Source organism: Diceros bicornis, chromosome 26 (assembly GCF_020826845.1).
Source record: "Diceros bicornis minor isolate mBicDic1 chromosome 26, mDicBic1.mat.cur, whole genome shotgun sequence".
Taxonomy (NCBI): domain Eukaryota; kingdom Metazoa; phylum Chordata; class Mammalia; order Perissodactyla; family Rhinocerotidae; genus Diceros; species Diceros bicornis.
This window is the reverse complement of record NC_080765.1, coordinates 27,433,405-27,446,497: the sequence shown is the minus strand read 5'-3', so window position 1 is coordinate 27,446,497 and position 13,093 is coordinate 27,433,405.

Below are 13,093 nucleotides of genomic sequence, written 5' to 3'. Positions count from 1 at the left end.
TAGAGCCATAGGCACTCATTTACTGTGGTGGGAATATAAAGGGGTAGAACCACTTTGGAAAACAGTGTGACATTATTAAAGTTGAAGATCTGCAATTCCTCTCCTCATGCATACGTGCAGCAGGAGATACATTTAAGATTATGCATAGGAGCATCGTTCATAATGCTGTTGGAAACATCCCGTATGTCCATTTATAGTAGAATGCATAAATAAATTGTGATATATTCACACAATGGATATTATACAGCAATAATTCTCAACCTTTTCGATCTCAGGATTCCCTTACATTCTTAAAAACTATTCACTATGTCAAAGAGCTTCTGTTTATATGGGTTAATATCTATAGGTATTTACTATATAGGAAATTTAAACTGAGAAACTTTAAAAATATTTATTTATTAATTCACTTTTAAAATAATAAATATGTAACATAGCATAAACAATATTGTTATGAAAAATAACTTATTTTCCAAAAAAACAATTAAAACCTAGCAAGAATGGCAGCATTATTTTACATTTTTGCAAATCTCTTTAATGTCTGCCTTAATAGAAGACAGCTGCATTCTCATATCTGATTCTACATTCAGTCTGTTACAATATCACACATCCTGTAGTTTCTGGAAAGTTCTACAGTACACTCATGAGAGAATAAAGATAAAAAAGGCAACAACTTGTTAGTACTATCTACTATGTATGTATAGTCAGTTCCACAAAAATAGTTTTGACCTCTTCAATGCTCTGATTTTGAGAAACACCATTATATAAAAATAAATGAGCTGTATCATTGTATGTGATGTCATAGAGACCTCTCACAACATCATACTGAAAAAGAAGAAGCAAGATACAAAAGAATACATTCAGGGTTAATGGGAGTTATTGTTTAATGGGTACAGAGTTTCAGTTTTGCAAGATGGAAAGAGTTCTGGAGATGGATGGTGGTGATGGTTGCACAACATTGTGAATGTACTTAATACCACTGAAATGTACACTAGAAAATGGTTAAGATAGTAAATTGTATGTTGTGTATTTTGCCACAGTTAAAAAAGAATACACACAGTATGATTCCATTCATATAATAATGTTCAAAAACAGTCAAAACTAAACTACAGGTGCCAGCCTGGTGGCGTAGTGGTTAAGTTCGAGCACTGTGCTTTGGTGGCCCGAGGTTCACAGGTTCAGATCCCGGGCTTGGACCTACGCACCACTTATCCAGCCATGCTGTGGCAGCATCCCACATATAAAGTAGAGGAGGATGGGCACAGATGTTAGCCCAGGGCCAATCTTCCTCAGCAAAAAGAGGAGGATTGGTACTGGATGTTAGCTCAGGGCTTATCTTCCTCACAAAAAAAAAAAAACAAAAGAAAACTAAACTACATTGTTTAAGGATGCATACATACATAGTAAATCTTTAAACAAGAGCAAGAGAATCATTATTACAAAACCAAGATGGTCAGTGTTCTTGTAGGGGTTGTAGTTGGAGATTGACCTAGATGGTACTCTATATAATTACTCTTTAAACTGAACGTATATGTTTTATGCACTTTTCAGTATATATATTTCAAAATAAAAACAAAGGAAAATACGTATATAAAATGGATTGCTCTCAACAAAAGTGAAAAGGCTTTTAAGGGAGAAACGACAGCCTATTGAGCAAACAGTACTGTAACAATTGCAAATCCATATGCAAACAAAAATAAGCCTCAACCCATAATCAAAAATTAACTGAAAATGGAGGATAAGCAGAAATGTAAAACCTAAAATTATAAAACATCTAGAAGAAAATGTAGGAGAAAATCTTTGTTACCTTGAGTTAGGCAAAAGTTTCTTAGATAAGACAAAAAGTATGATCCACAAGGGAAAAATTTGATGTATTGAACGTCATCAAAATTTTAAACTGCTGTTTGAAAGATACTGTTAAAGAAAGGAAAAAACAAGCCACAGACTAGGAGACAATATTTACAAAACATATGTTCTATTATAATAGAATAAATATTGTATTATACAAAAAAATTTAAAAAACTCTTAAAACTCAATAATAAGAAAATGAACAACTCAGTTAAAAAATGGGCAGAATATTTGAACAGACAATTCACCAAAGAATATACACAAACTATCAGTGAACAATTTGAAAATGAAATTAAGAAAAAAATTCCATTTATAATAGCATCAAAAAGAATAAAATACTTAGAAATAAATTTAACAATAGAAGAGAAAGACTTGTACAGTGACTACTATAAAACATTGTTGTAAGTAATTAAAGAATCCTAAATGAATAGAAAGACATCCTATATTCATGGATCAGAAGACTTAATACAGTTATACTTCTAATACTCCCCAAACTGATTGACAAATTCAAGGCAATTTGTATTAAAATTCCAGCTGGATCTTTTGCAGAAATTGATAAGCTGATTCTAAAATTCATATTGAAATGCAAGGGGCCCTGAATATCCAAAACAATCTTGAAAAAGAAGAACAAAGTTGAAGGATGCACAGTTGCTGATTTCAAAACTTACTATAAAACTACAGTAATCAAAACAGTGTGGTACTGGCTTAAGGACAGACTTATAGCTCAATGGCATGGATTTGAGAGTTCAGAAATAAACTCATATTTATGGCTAATTGATTTTCAGCAAGGGTGCCAAGACTATCAAATGGGGAAAGAATAGTCTTTTCAACAAATGATCCTGGGACAATTGGTTATCCCACAAGCAAAAGAGTGAAATTGGACCCCTACCTCACACCATGTGCAAACTTACCTGAAAATAAATCATAAACCTAACTTATTATAAAAGCTAAAACTATAAAACTCTAGAAGAAAACATAAGAATAAATCTTTGTGATTATAGACCAGGCAATGATTTCTTAGTTATGACACCAAAAGAAAAAATAGATACATTGCACTTCAACGAAATTAAAAATTTTGTGCTTCAAAGGACGTAAGAAACTGAAGAAGACATCATGAAATTATATGTCTGATAAGGGACTTGTATCCAGACTATATAAAGAACTCCTACAAGTCAACAACAAAAAGACAACCCAATTTGTAAATGTTCAAAGGATTTGAACACATATTTCTCTAAAGAAGATATATAAATGGCCATTAAGTACACAAAAAGATGCTCAACATCACTAGTCATTAAGGTAATGCAAATCAAAACCATAATAAGTTACCACTTTATACCCACCAGACGGCTGTAATCAAGAAGAAGGACAATAACAAGTATTGGTGAAGATGTGGAGAAATGGGAACCCTCATATGCTGCTTATGGGAATGTAAAATGGTCTAGCTGCTGTGGAAAACAGTTTGGTGATTTCTCAAGAAGTTAAACATAGAATTATCATACGATCCTCCAGTTCCACTCATTGATATATACCCAAGAGAGTTGAAAGATATGTCCGTACAAACACTTGTACATGAACGTTCATAGCAGCTTTATTCATAATAGCCAAAAAGTGGAAACAATCTGAACATTCATCAATTGATGAATAGATAAACAAAACTCTATATAATGGAATATCATTCACCATAAAAAGCTACACTATTACTCAGCATAAAGTACTAATACACGCCACAATCTGGATGAACCTTGAAAACATAGGTGAATATTGAAAACATTATACTCAGTGAAAGATGCCAGACACCAAAGACCACATATTGTATGATTTCATCTGTATGTAATAGCCAGAATAGGCAAATCCATAGAAACAAAGTAGATTATTGGTTATCTGGGGTTGGGAAAGGGTAGGGGTGGAGGATAAGGGGTGGGGGTGGACATGAATGGGGAGCAACTGCTAATGGGTACAGGGCTTCTCTTGGGGGTGATAAAAATGTTCTGAAATTAGATAATGGTAATGGTTGCATAGCTCTGTGAGTATATGTAAAACCTGAGTATACTTAAAACCACCGAATTGTATATGTTAAAAAGGTAAGTTTCATGGTATCTGAATTATATCTCAATAATGCTTTTATAAAGAAAAGAAGATACGTGGGGTGGCAAATAAGCACATGAAAAGATGTTCAACATTATTAACTATTAGAGAATTTTATATTAAAACCAAAATGAGATACTCCTACATATCTGTTAGAACCGTAAAAAAAAAAAAAAAGACAAAAAAAGGAAAAAAATTGACAATACGAAGTGCTGACAAGGCTGCAGACCACCTGGAAGTCTCATACATTGCTGGTAGGAATGTAAAATTAAGCCACTTTGGAAAACAGTTTGGCAAATTTTTGGAGTTAAACATATACTTATAATATTTCCCAATAACCCCTTCCTAGCTATTTACCAAGGAGAAATGAAAACTTATGTTCATAAATAAACCTATACATGAATTTTATAGCAGTGTTATTCATAATTACCAGAACAAGAAACAAACCAAATATTCAACAGATGTATACACTGACTGCGGTGCATCAATATGCAATGGAAGATTAAGTCAGCAACTAACAGGAATGAACTGCTGCTACAACAACATGCATGAATTTCAAATGCAATATGCTAAGTGAAAGAAGCCAGCCTCAAACGGCAGCATACTCTATGATTCCATTTATACGACGATCTGGAAAAGGCAAAATTGTGGGAACAGAAAACAGGTCAATGGTTGCCAGGGGCTGGCAGTAGAGGGAGAGGTTGATTGCAAAGGAGCACATGGGAATCTCAGCGGGTGACAGAAATATTCTATATTGTGACTGTGGTGGTTGTCACCTGATTGCATGTGTTTGCCAAAACTCGGAAAACTACACTAAAAAGGGTGAACTTTTCGGCATGAAAATTATACCTCAATGAATCTGACTTGAAAAAAAAAAAAACCCAAAGGGGAAAAAAAGTGGTTCTTCCTCTCATATTGTTCGACCCACCACCCAATTGCATTTTCCCTTCCCAGAAGGCAATCACTGTTACCAGTTTGTGTATCCTTTCAGTTTTTCAGAAATACTCTAGATATATACAAGTGTGTATGTATATTTGCATGTATACGTGTGTGTATACATATGTATACAAATAGTCTCATATACATATATAATTTTGATAGCATACTATACACTGGTTTTTACTGTGCTTTGCACCTAACTATATATTTTGAATACCTCTCCGTATCTGCACATAGCAGGCTGTCTCATTCCCTTTTTTTTAAGGCAGTCAGTTCACTTGGCTGAACTCAAACTGCAGACCACCTCCCCTGGGGTGAGCGGCAGCTAAAGCATTGGTCGGCTTTCTTTAGCCTTCGCTGGAGTGGCCCTGTATGCAAGAATTCTGCTAGAGATTTGGGCAGAGTTCATGTACAGCATTTGGGACTCCTTTCTCGGGATCTCCCTTTGCGGGACTGCTCCCTCCATTTCCAGAGGTTGTGTTTGTTCGTACCCTGTCCTCTGGTTCTTCAGGCCAGGAAAACCAGGTATATTCCAGCAAAGTTTCAGCCATCCGCCCTTGGTACAGACTTGCCCTGCCTTCGAAAATGGACACTTACCCAGTGCTGTCCCCTTCTTCCAGGTGACGACACCCCTCCAGCACCTCCTCAGTGTCTTCAGGTGGTTAGTTTTTTACATTTTGTCCGGGGTTTATAGTTATCTGCACAGGATTGATCTGGGAGGAGTCACTCGGCTATGACTGGGAGCGGAATTTTGCCTCCCCCTTTTTAACTGCCACATTTTGCCTTCAGGATAACCCTGCAAGAAAGGTATTATTATTGCCTCCTGCCTTCAGAGCAATGGGCAATACGGACTCATTGGACTCCAGATCATTTGAGCATTTTGGGATGGAATTCGTTTTTTTGTCTTCTTGTTTTGGCAAATAAAATACTTTCAGTATGACCTTGGAAATGTCACTTAACCTCAGTTCTCGTTTGTAAATCTGAATAATAATGATACTTTCCTTACAGGGTGGTCCTGAAGGTCAATGAAACAGCATAATGACGGCCATTGTTTACGTGGCACTTACTCTGTGCTGGTACTGCTCTCAAGTGCTTTATCCCTTGCAACAGCCTACGAATGAGGTACTGTTATTATTAGCTCCATTTGACAGTGAGGAGACTGTGGCACAGTGAGCTGACGTGACTTGCTCAGTGCCCCTCAAGCAGTACGTGGCAGAGCTGGGATTTGAATCAGGCTATGTGGTGCCTGCACCTGTGCCCTTAACCACGTGCAACCTCGAAGTTGGTGGTTCTTAATCGTGGATGTGCATCAGAATCATCGGCATATCCTACAAAGCCCTCTGATTCAGACTCTCCAGCCTCTGCATTTGGAACAAGCTCCATGCCTTGGGACAGAGCGCCGAAATATGGGCAATCCTTCTCCTCCCTGTCTCCCTTTTCCTGCTTCACTGAGGAGGATTTCTACTGCCAGTGCCTTCCGGGCCCTCAACCACGTCACAGGCCTATGCTATTAGAGTTACCTTTGACCCATTCCTGACGGCTCTATGTCGCCAGCCTGTACGGCAGGTGGAACAGGCTCCCGGAGCTGCAGGAAGAAACAGCTGTCCTTGGGATCATCCTTCCCCACGTGTCTGAAGCTGTAACCTGGTCCTGTGACTACTGGGAAGATGCTATGAGCCATGGTGTATGTGTCACCCAACCTCTGCCTTTTAAATAAACCACACCTGACAACCTCACGCCATCCTGGGCCCCTTCAAGTTCCTGGAACCTCCCAGGATGCTCCTGAAGGGAATTATAGTTCAGCTGTGACTTGGGTCTTAGGAACCCATGGTACCAGCCAGACTCAAACTGCCCTGCACGTTAACATAGCGGGGTCCTGAGTTCTCATACTCCTCTAGGACATTCCTCTCTCAAATCAAAATTTGTTTAAATGGCTCTTATGGTCCTGCATGATCTGGCCCCGGCTTATCTCTCTGGCTTGAGCCCTGCCACTCCCGATCATCATCTGCACTTCAGCCACCCCAGCCTTTTGACCGTCCCTAGATCACACCTCAGGGCTCTTTCACTTGCCGTTCACCCTGCTATAAACTTCTTCCCCCGGAGCTTCACATGGCTAATTCTTGTCATTCAAATGCCAACTCAATGTCACCTCCTCACAGAGGCTTTTCTTAACCCTCCAGTGTTGTCACCCTCACCCACTCTCCATCTCACTACCTTGTTTTATTTTCTTCATAGCGCTTATCACCTTCTACAGTTATTCTCTCTTTGCTTGTCTAGCTGCTTACTGTGTTTCTCCCACACTCGAATGGAAACTCCAGAGAGTAAAAGCCTTGCCCATCGTGTTCGCTGCCGTATCCCGAGTGCCTAGAACCACGCCAGGAGCAAGCCGTCAATCAATAAGGATCTATAAGATGAATGAGCCCCTTTCTCCTTTCCCCTACCCCGTTCATCCAGTGTTCTCCAGGAGAAAAGCCAGCAAACCGAAGGGAAGGTTCATGCCTGAGATTGGCAGGGGTTTGACAGACACCACCAGGAACACCTGACAGGAGGAGTAAGCTCACCACTGGGTTTGAATCCTGGCCCCATCCCTACTGCCTGTGATCTGGGACTCACCTCTGGAGTGTGTGACTTTGGGATCCTGTCTCTGAGCCTCAGTTTGCCTCCTGTGTAAAACCCGAAGAGAATCACAGCTACCTCACAGGGTCATGGTACGGATAAGTGAGCTAGGACACATCAAGCAGGTACACAGCGCCAGGCCTATCGGATCAGCCAGCCTGGGTGCAGAGTGGGGGAGGGGCAGGCAAAAGCCTGAGGGATGGCCTGCGTACACAGGGGTGTCCCCATTTGCACTTCCTCAAGGGACGTTTGGGAATATGAGGGGAGATTCAAGGCCACTGCCCTGCTTTAATCGACCAAGCTTGTTACCGTTGGCGAAGCCAGACAGAATCACTTATCAAGAGTCATTTTTGGGCTCCACAAATAATTACCCAGCCCCTGCCAGGTGCCTTAGGGGAGACATAGGTGAGGCAGGTGAGGTCTGTGCCCTCTGAGAACTTAATCTAGGAACAGAGACAAGATAAAAACACAAGACCAAAGATAACAGAGGGAGGAAAGCCGGGGGCCAGTCTGTTGGCTGTGGACCAACTTTGTTCCTGGTACCCGGAGAGAGGGCACCCCTTCCCATGGGCCCTTCCATAGGTCGCCTCGGCTGTAAAATAGAGTCAGTAGTTAAGAGACTGCCCTTCCCAGCCAGGCACACCCCGTTTTAAATTGTGGCTCCTGTGTGACCTCAAGCACGTGACCTCACCTCTCTGAACCTCATTGCCTTATTTATAAAATGAAGATAATATTGGGACCCATTCATAGGGTTCTTGGGGGGATTTAGGGACGATTACATTAAAAGTACTGGCACAAAGCATGGTGAATAGGAAATGGGTGGTAAATGCCAGCCATTGTTGTTGTGTTATTATATTTATCCAAGTTGGAAGCACTTCAAAGAAACATCTCTAGCATTTGCCACTTGAATTTATTTCCCAAACAACACTTATATGGTGCTTCTGTGCCAGGCACTGTCATGGAATTGTTTTAACAACCCTATGAGGAAGGTACTATTTTTTTTATCTGCCCTTTTTTTTTTTCCACACACAGCATAAAATTTGCCCTCATAACCAGTTTTAAGTGTTCAGTATTGTTAAGTGTATTCACATTGTTACACAACATTCATGTTCTTGTGCACATTGTTGTGCAACAGATCTCTAGAACTTCTTCACCTTGCAAAACTGAAACTCATCTCCCATCTCCCCCTCCCCCAACCCCTACTTTCTGTTTCTAAGAAGGTACTATTTTAACCCTGTTTCACAAGTCAAGAAACCAAGACTAGCTGTATAATTTGCAGGGCTCAGTGCAAAACTAAAATTATGAGGAACATCAAGATGGCAACAGCAGAGCATTAAACCAAGCACGGGGCCTTTCTGAGTGCAATCACATGGGGCCCATGAAACAGGCACTGCAGGAAAGGACCAGAGAAGCTAAGTTACTTTCCCAAGGTCACACAGCAAGTTTGGGAGCCTCTAAAATTACATTACCTCCTTTACTTATTGTAAACTCCCTGCAGACAGGGCCTTTGATTGCCCAGCGCCCAGCACAGTGCCTGGCCCACAGTGGCATGCATTAGATATTTCATATCTGGGGAAATGAATGAACAGGTCGCATTCACCCGAGAGAGAAGAGGCTTCTCCAAGGTTCTGTGTTTTGCCTCGGCTCTGGCATAGTAGCATTCCCATTCCTGCTCTTCGTTTGTGTTTACCTACGGCCCTTGAACTCATAGCAGAGGGCAGCATGGCGTGTGCTCTTGTCTGTATATACTATCCCCTGGCACTTTTATGAGGCCCCACCTCTTCAGAACATTGCTGGTTTTGAGTCCCACTTTTATGGGGTGGAGTGAAGTTAGAAGACACTGGATAATGTGAGGTCACTGGTGGCATGTCCCTGGTTCCGTGTCCCCAGGCCACCCAGAGTCTGATGGCTAAGTTGCCTCGCTGATCTCAACACAAGAAAACTAGAACCAAATCATTAAAGTATGACCAAGACGTGAGTTTTATTTACAGTTATGGCATGAAGTGCTGCAAAGAGTTTAGGGAGCTGTTCTAATTTTTTTTCTTTGAAAGGGACTTCATTCTTCTGTCTGAGTGTTTGTGAGATTCTTTGCTGGCTGTCGGAAGAAGGGAGAGATGGAACCTTAGGGACACATGAATAGATTAATCATAATCCTGATCTCATGACTTCTTGTCACCATTGTTCTGTGCATGGCTCCTTTTAGTTTAATTATTCTTTCATTTGTTTTTATTTTCAGTAAAATAATGAATACATACCTGTGAACCCATCCAAGAATAAGATCATTACCAATAATTCACATCTCCTCTGGGCTCCTCATCTATCTCATCCTTCCATCCCAGAGGGAATCATTATTCTGAATTTTGTGTTTTCTGGTCATCTTTTTTCAGATGTTTTAAATTTGTATGCCTAGCTAAATATCTATTGTTTAGTTTTACTTGTTTTTGAAATTCATAGAAAGGTTATTATACAATATGTCACCTTCTGAGACACTTTTTTGACTCAAGAATAGTTAAAAAGATCCCATCACCATGTTGTTGCACATAGCTGTATTTTACTTATTTTCACTGCTGTATAACATTCCACTGTCTGAATAAACTATGATGTATTTTTTCATTCTCCTGTCATGGGCATTTGGGTTGTTTCAGCTTTTTTGCTATTAAAAAGAGAGCTTCCATGAAATTCTTGTGCAAGAACATGAGTTAAATTTTGCTTCGGGGGGCTGGCCCGGTGACACAAGCAGTTGGGTGCATGTGCTCCGCTGCATAGGCCCGGGGTTCACTGGTTCAGATCCCAGGCGCGCACCGACGAACCGCTTGGCAAGCCAAGCTGTGGCGGCGTCCCATATAAAGTGGAGGAAGATGGGCACGGATGTTAGCCCAGGGCCAGTCTTCCTCAGCAAAAAAAAGAGGAGAATTGGCAGATGTTAGCACAGGGCTGATCTCCTCAAAAAAAAAAAATTTTTTTTGCCTTGGGTATAACCAAGAATGGTATTACTGATTCATAGAGGATAGGAATGCTCAAATTTGCAAGAGAACGGCAAATGGTTTCCCCAAATTACTCTTTCAATGTATAGCCCACCAACGATCATAGGAGATCTCACTGATCCCCATCTCCCAAGCAAGGTGTTGTCAAAATTTTAATTTTACCAATTGAATGAATGTTGAATGATTAAATGAGTGAATAGTGGGAAAACAACAGGTTGTTCTTATCAATTTTCAAAAAATCAGTTAATATGATGACACATAATCTATGACCTTTAGCTTTCAACAAATTGAATGTGCCTTAAAATGCTGCTAAGAAGACAAAATGAAAAGGAGTCAACTACAATGTTGCAACAATCTTCTAAAAACTGAAATCATTCCATCTTTTATAAATCTCCAAAAACATAAATTGTTAAAAAGCAAAAGATAGAAAGTCCCTTCATATAAAACCTATATATCAGTTTGCATCGAACCATAATATGTATTTTATGCTTTTTCTTTAACAATGTATTTCACAATTTAAAAGGGGATAAAATGATCTTTGCTCTATATTATATCCTATACACAAAAAAATTCAAAATAGATTACAGAGTTTAACTTAAAATCATGAAACCCATACCTAAGCTAGCAGGAAACATAAGCAAATAAATACCTAAGGTGAGTACTGAGTGGCTAGGAACTACTTTTTTAAGTATACAAATAAAGGAAAAGCCATGAAGGAAAAAAAATTGGTGGATTTTATTACATAAAAATGCAAAACTTTTTGTAGGCTGCAATATTAAATAAATAAAATATAAAGGCAATCAACGACCCGGGGAAGATACACTGGTGATATAAGGGACATATCTACCTTTTGTGAATTTGGGCTGATAGCATGGAGGCCAGATATGGGATCTGGTGACGTCACTGCTATTGGGCACCTGGGGGGACTAGATTATAAGTGTGCTAAGAGTCTCTGTGAGGGAGATCTCATTCTAATTTCCTGAGCCTGGGGAGTAGCCCAAGCGCCCTGCAGCAGACAGGCAGAGCTTCTTGGGTCTCCCGTTTCTGTTCTCTGAAGCTGCAATTTTGGCACAAAGAAATAAGGTAGGGGATCTACTAAATGTATGTGCTTGGTGGAGATGTGAGGGTACAGCGGGTTTCAGAATGACAAAGGTTTAAAATCCTAGGATGTGGGAGCTCCAGAATTGCCACGTAGTAGGAGCTCGGAAAGGGATGCTTCGTTCACTGTAGGTACAGTACAAACGGCTTTTCGAAGACTTACACAAACATTAGGGGGGGTGGTAGAGAGTGGCAGGGAGAGCAGCTCCATATTACCAAAAGAAATTTATGAAATTGAGATTAGTAAAGGAATTTAATGAAATGGACCAAACGTAAGATTTTGTCAGCTAGGCAAGCAACTCAATTAAATCTCATCAGAAGTATATTTTATGTGGGCCGTGACCTCTTTGATGTGATATAGAGTAAGATCTCCATAAATAAGAGTGTTCAGGGTGAGCAAGTCTTTGCAAAAGGCTCTTGACTGAGGAGAACAGTTGGACCAAATCGTAACACTGACTATATTCTTTCCAAGGACACACACTCCTGTTCTGGCAGGGTTCTAATCCACTCTACCCTGAGAATGTGGCCTCTTTTAAATCCTATCAGACTGATTAAATTAGCATTAAATTAGGTGTGAAGGGATTAGCCAAAGACTAGTGAAAGGATATAGATTCATCACTTTGAAGGTGTGAAAACCAAGATGATCTGTCGTTCTCTTGTCCAGTTTTTCTTTCTTTAGGTGTAATTTCCCCCCTCTCATTCACACAGAGGTTTTTCAAGAAAAGCAGCAGTTCTGAAGTGGACCCAAGAGCAAGAAAATTTTGGTGAGTTACCAAAGAAGATAAAGGTGGGAGAAATCTGTTATATGTGAAAAACACTGATGCTGATGATGTGGTTGAGTTAAATTGTATTTGTGTCTCTGAGGCTGCCCTTGATTTGTCAAAATCTTATTGCCGAGGTATTTCCATAGGTCACTTAATGTATTTAGTTCTTCAACACGTATTTATTGAGTGCCCACTATGTCCAGGCAGTGTTTTAGGAGCTGGGGATACAGCATAAACAAACGAGATAAAAATCCCTGTTCTCAGCTGGGGGAGAGACAGACAATTAAAAAGTAAACATATACCCTGTCAAGTATCGATGAATGCTTGGAAGAAAATAAAAAAGGGTAAAAGGATGGAGAATGATGGCTGTCCTATTTAGATAAGGTGGCCTTAGGAGACTTTTTTGACAAGATGATGATTGATTTAAACCGAGTTCAGTAAGAATTTGGAGCATGTATTTAGGAAGTCCCTGGCACACTTTGCCACATGTTGGGTGTGTGATCTTGTTTTCGGTGACTAACTTCTCTGAGCCCAGCCCGTAAAATTCAGAAACGATGAGGAAAATGCATTGTAAATGATAGTGATTATTACAGTTTATGAATGCAATTTTATTATCTTATGAATTTTATAGATGTAATAATAACTTCCCCAGGCCCCAAGGAAAAAATATTCCAGTCCATTGAGGGGCTTCTTGGCACAGTTCCTGGCATTCACAATTAGGAAGGGGATTTTGGACCTGCCACTGAGTAGGCATTCCCCTGA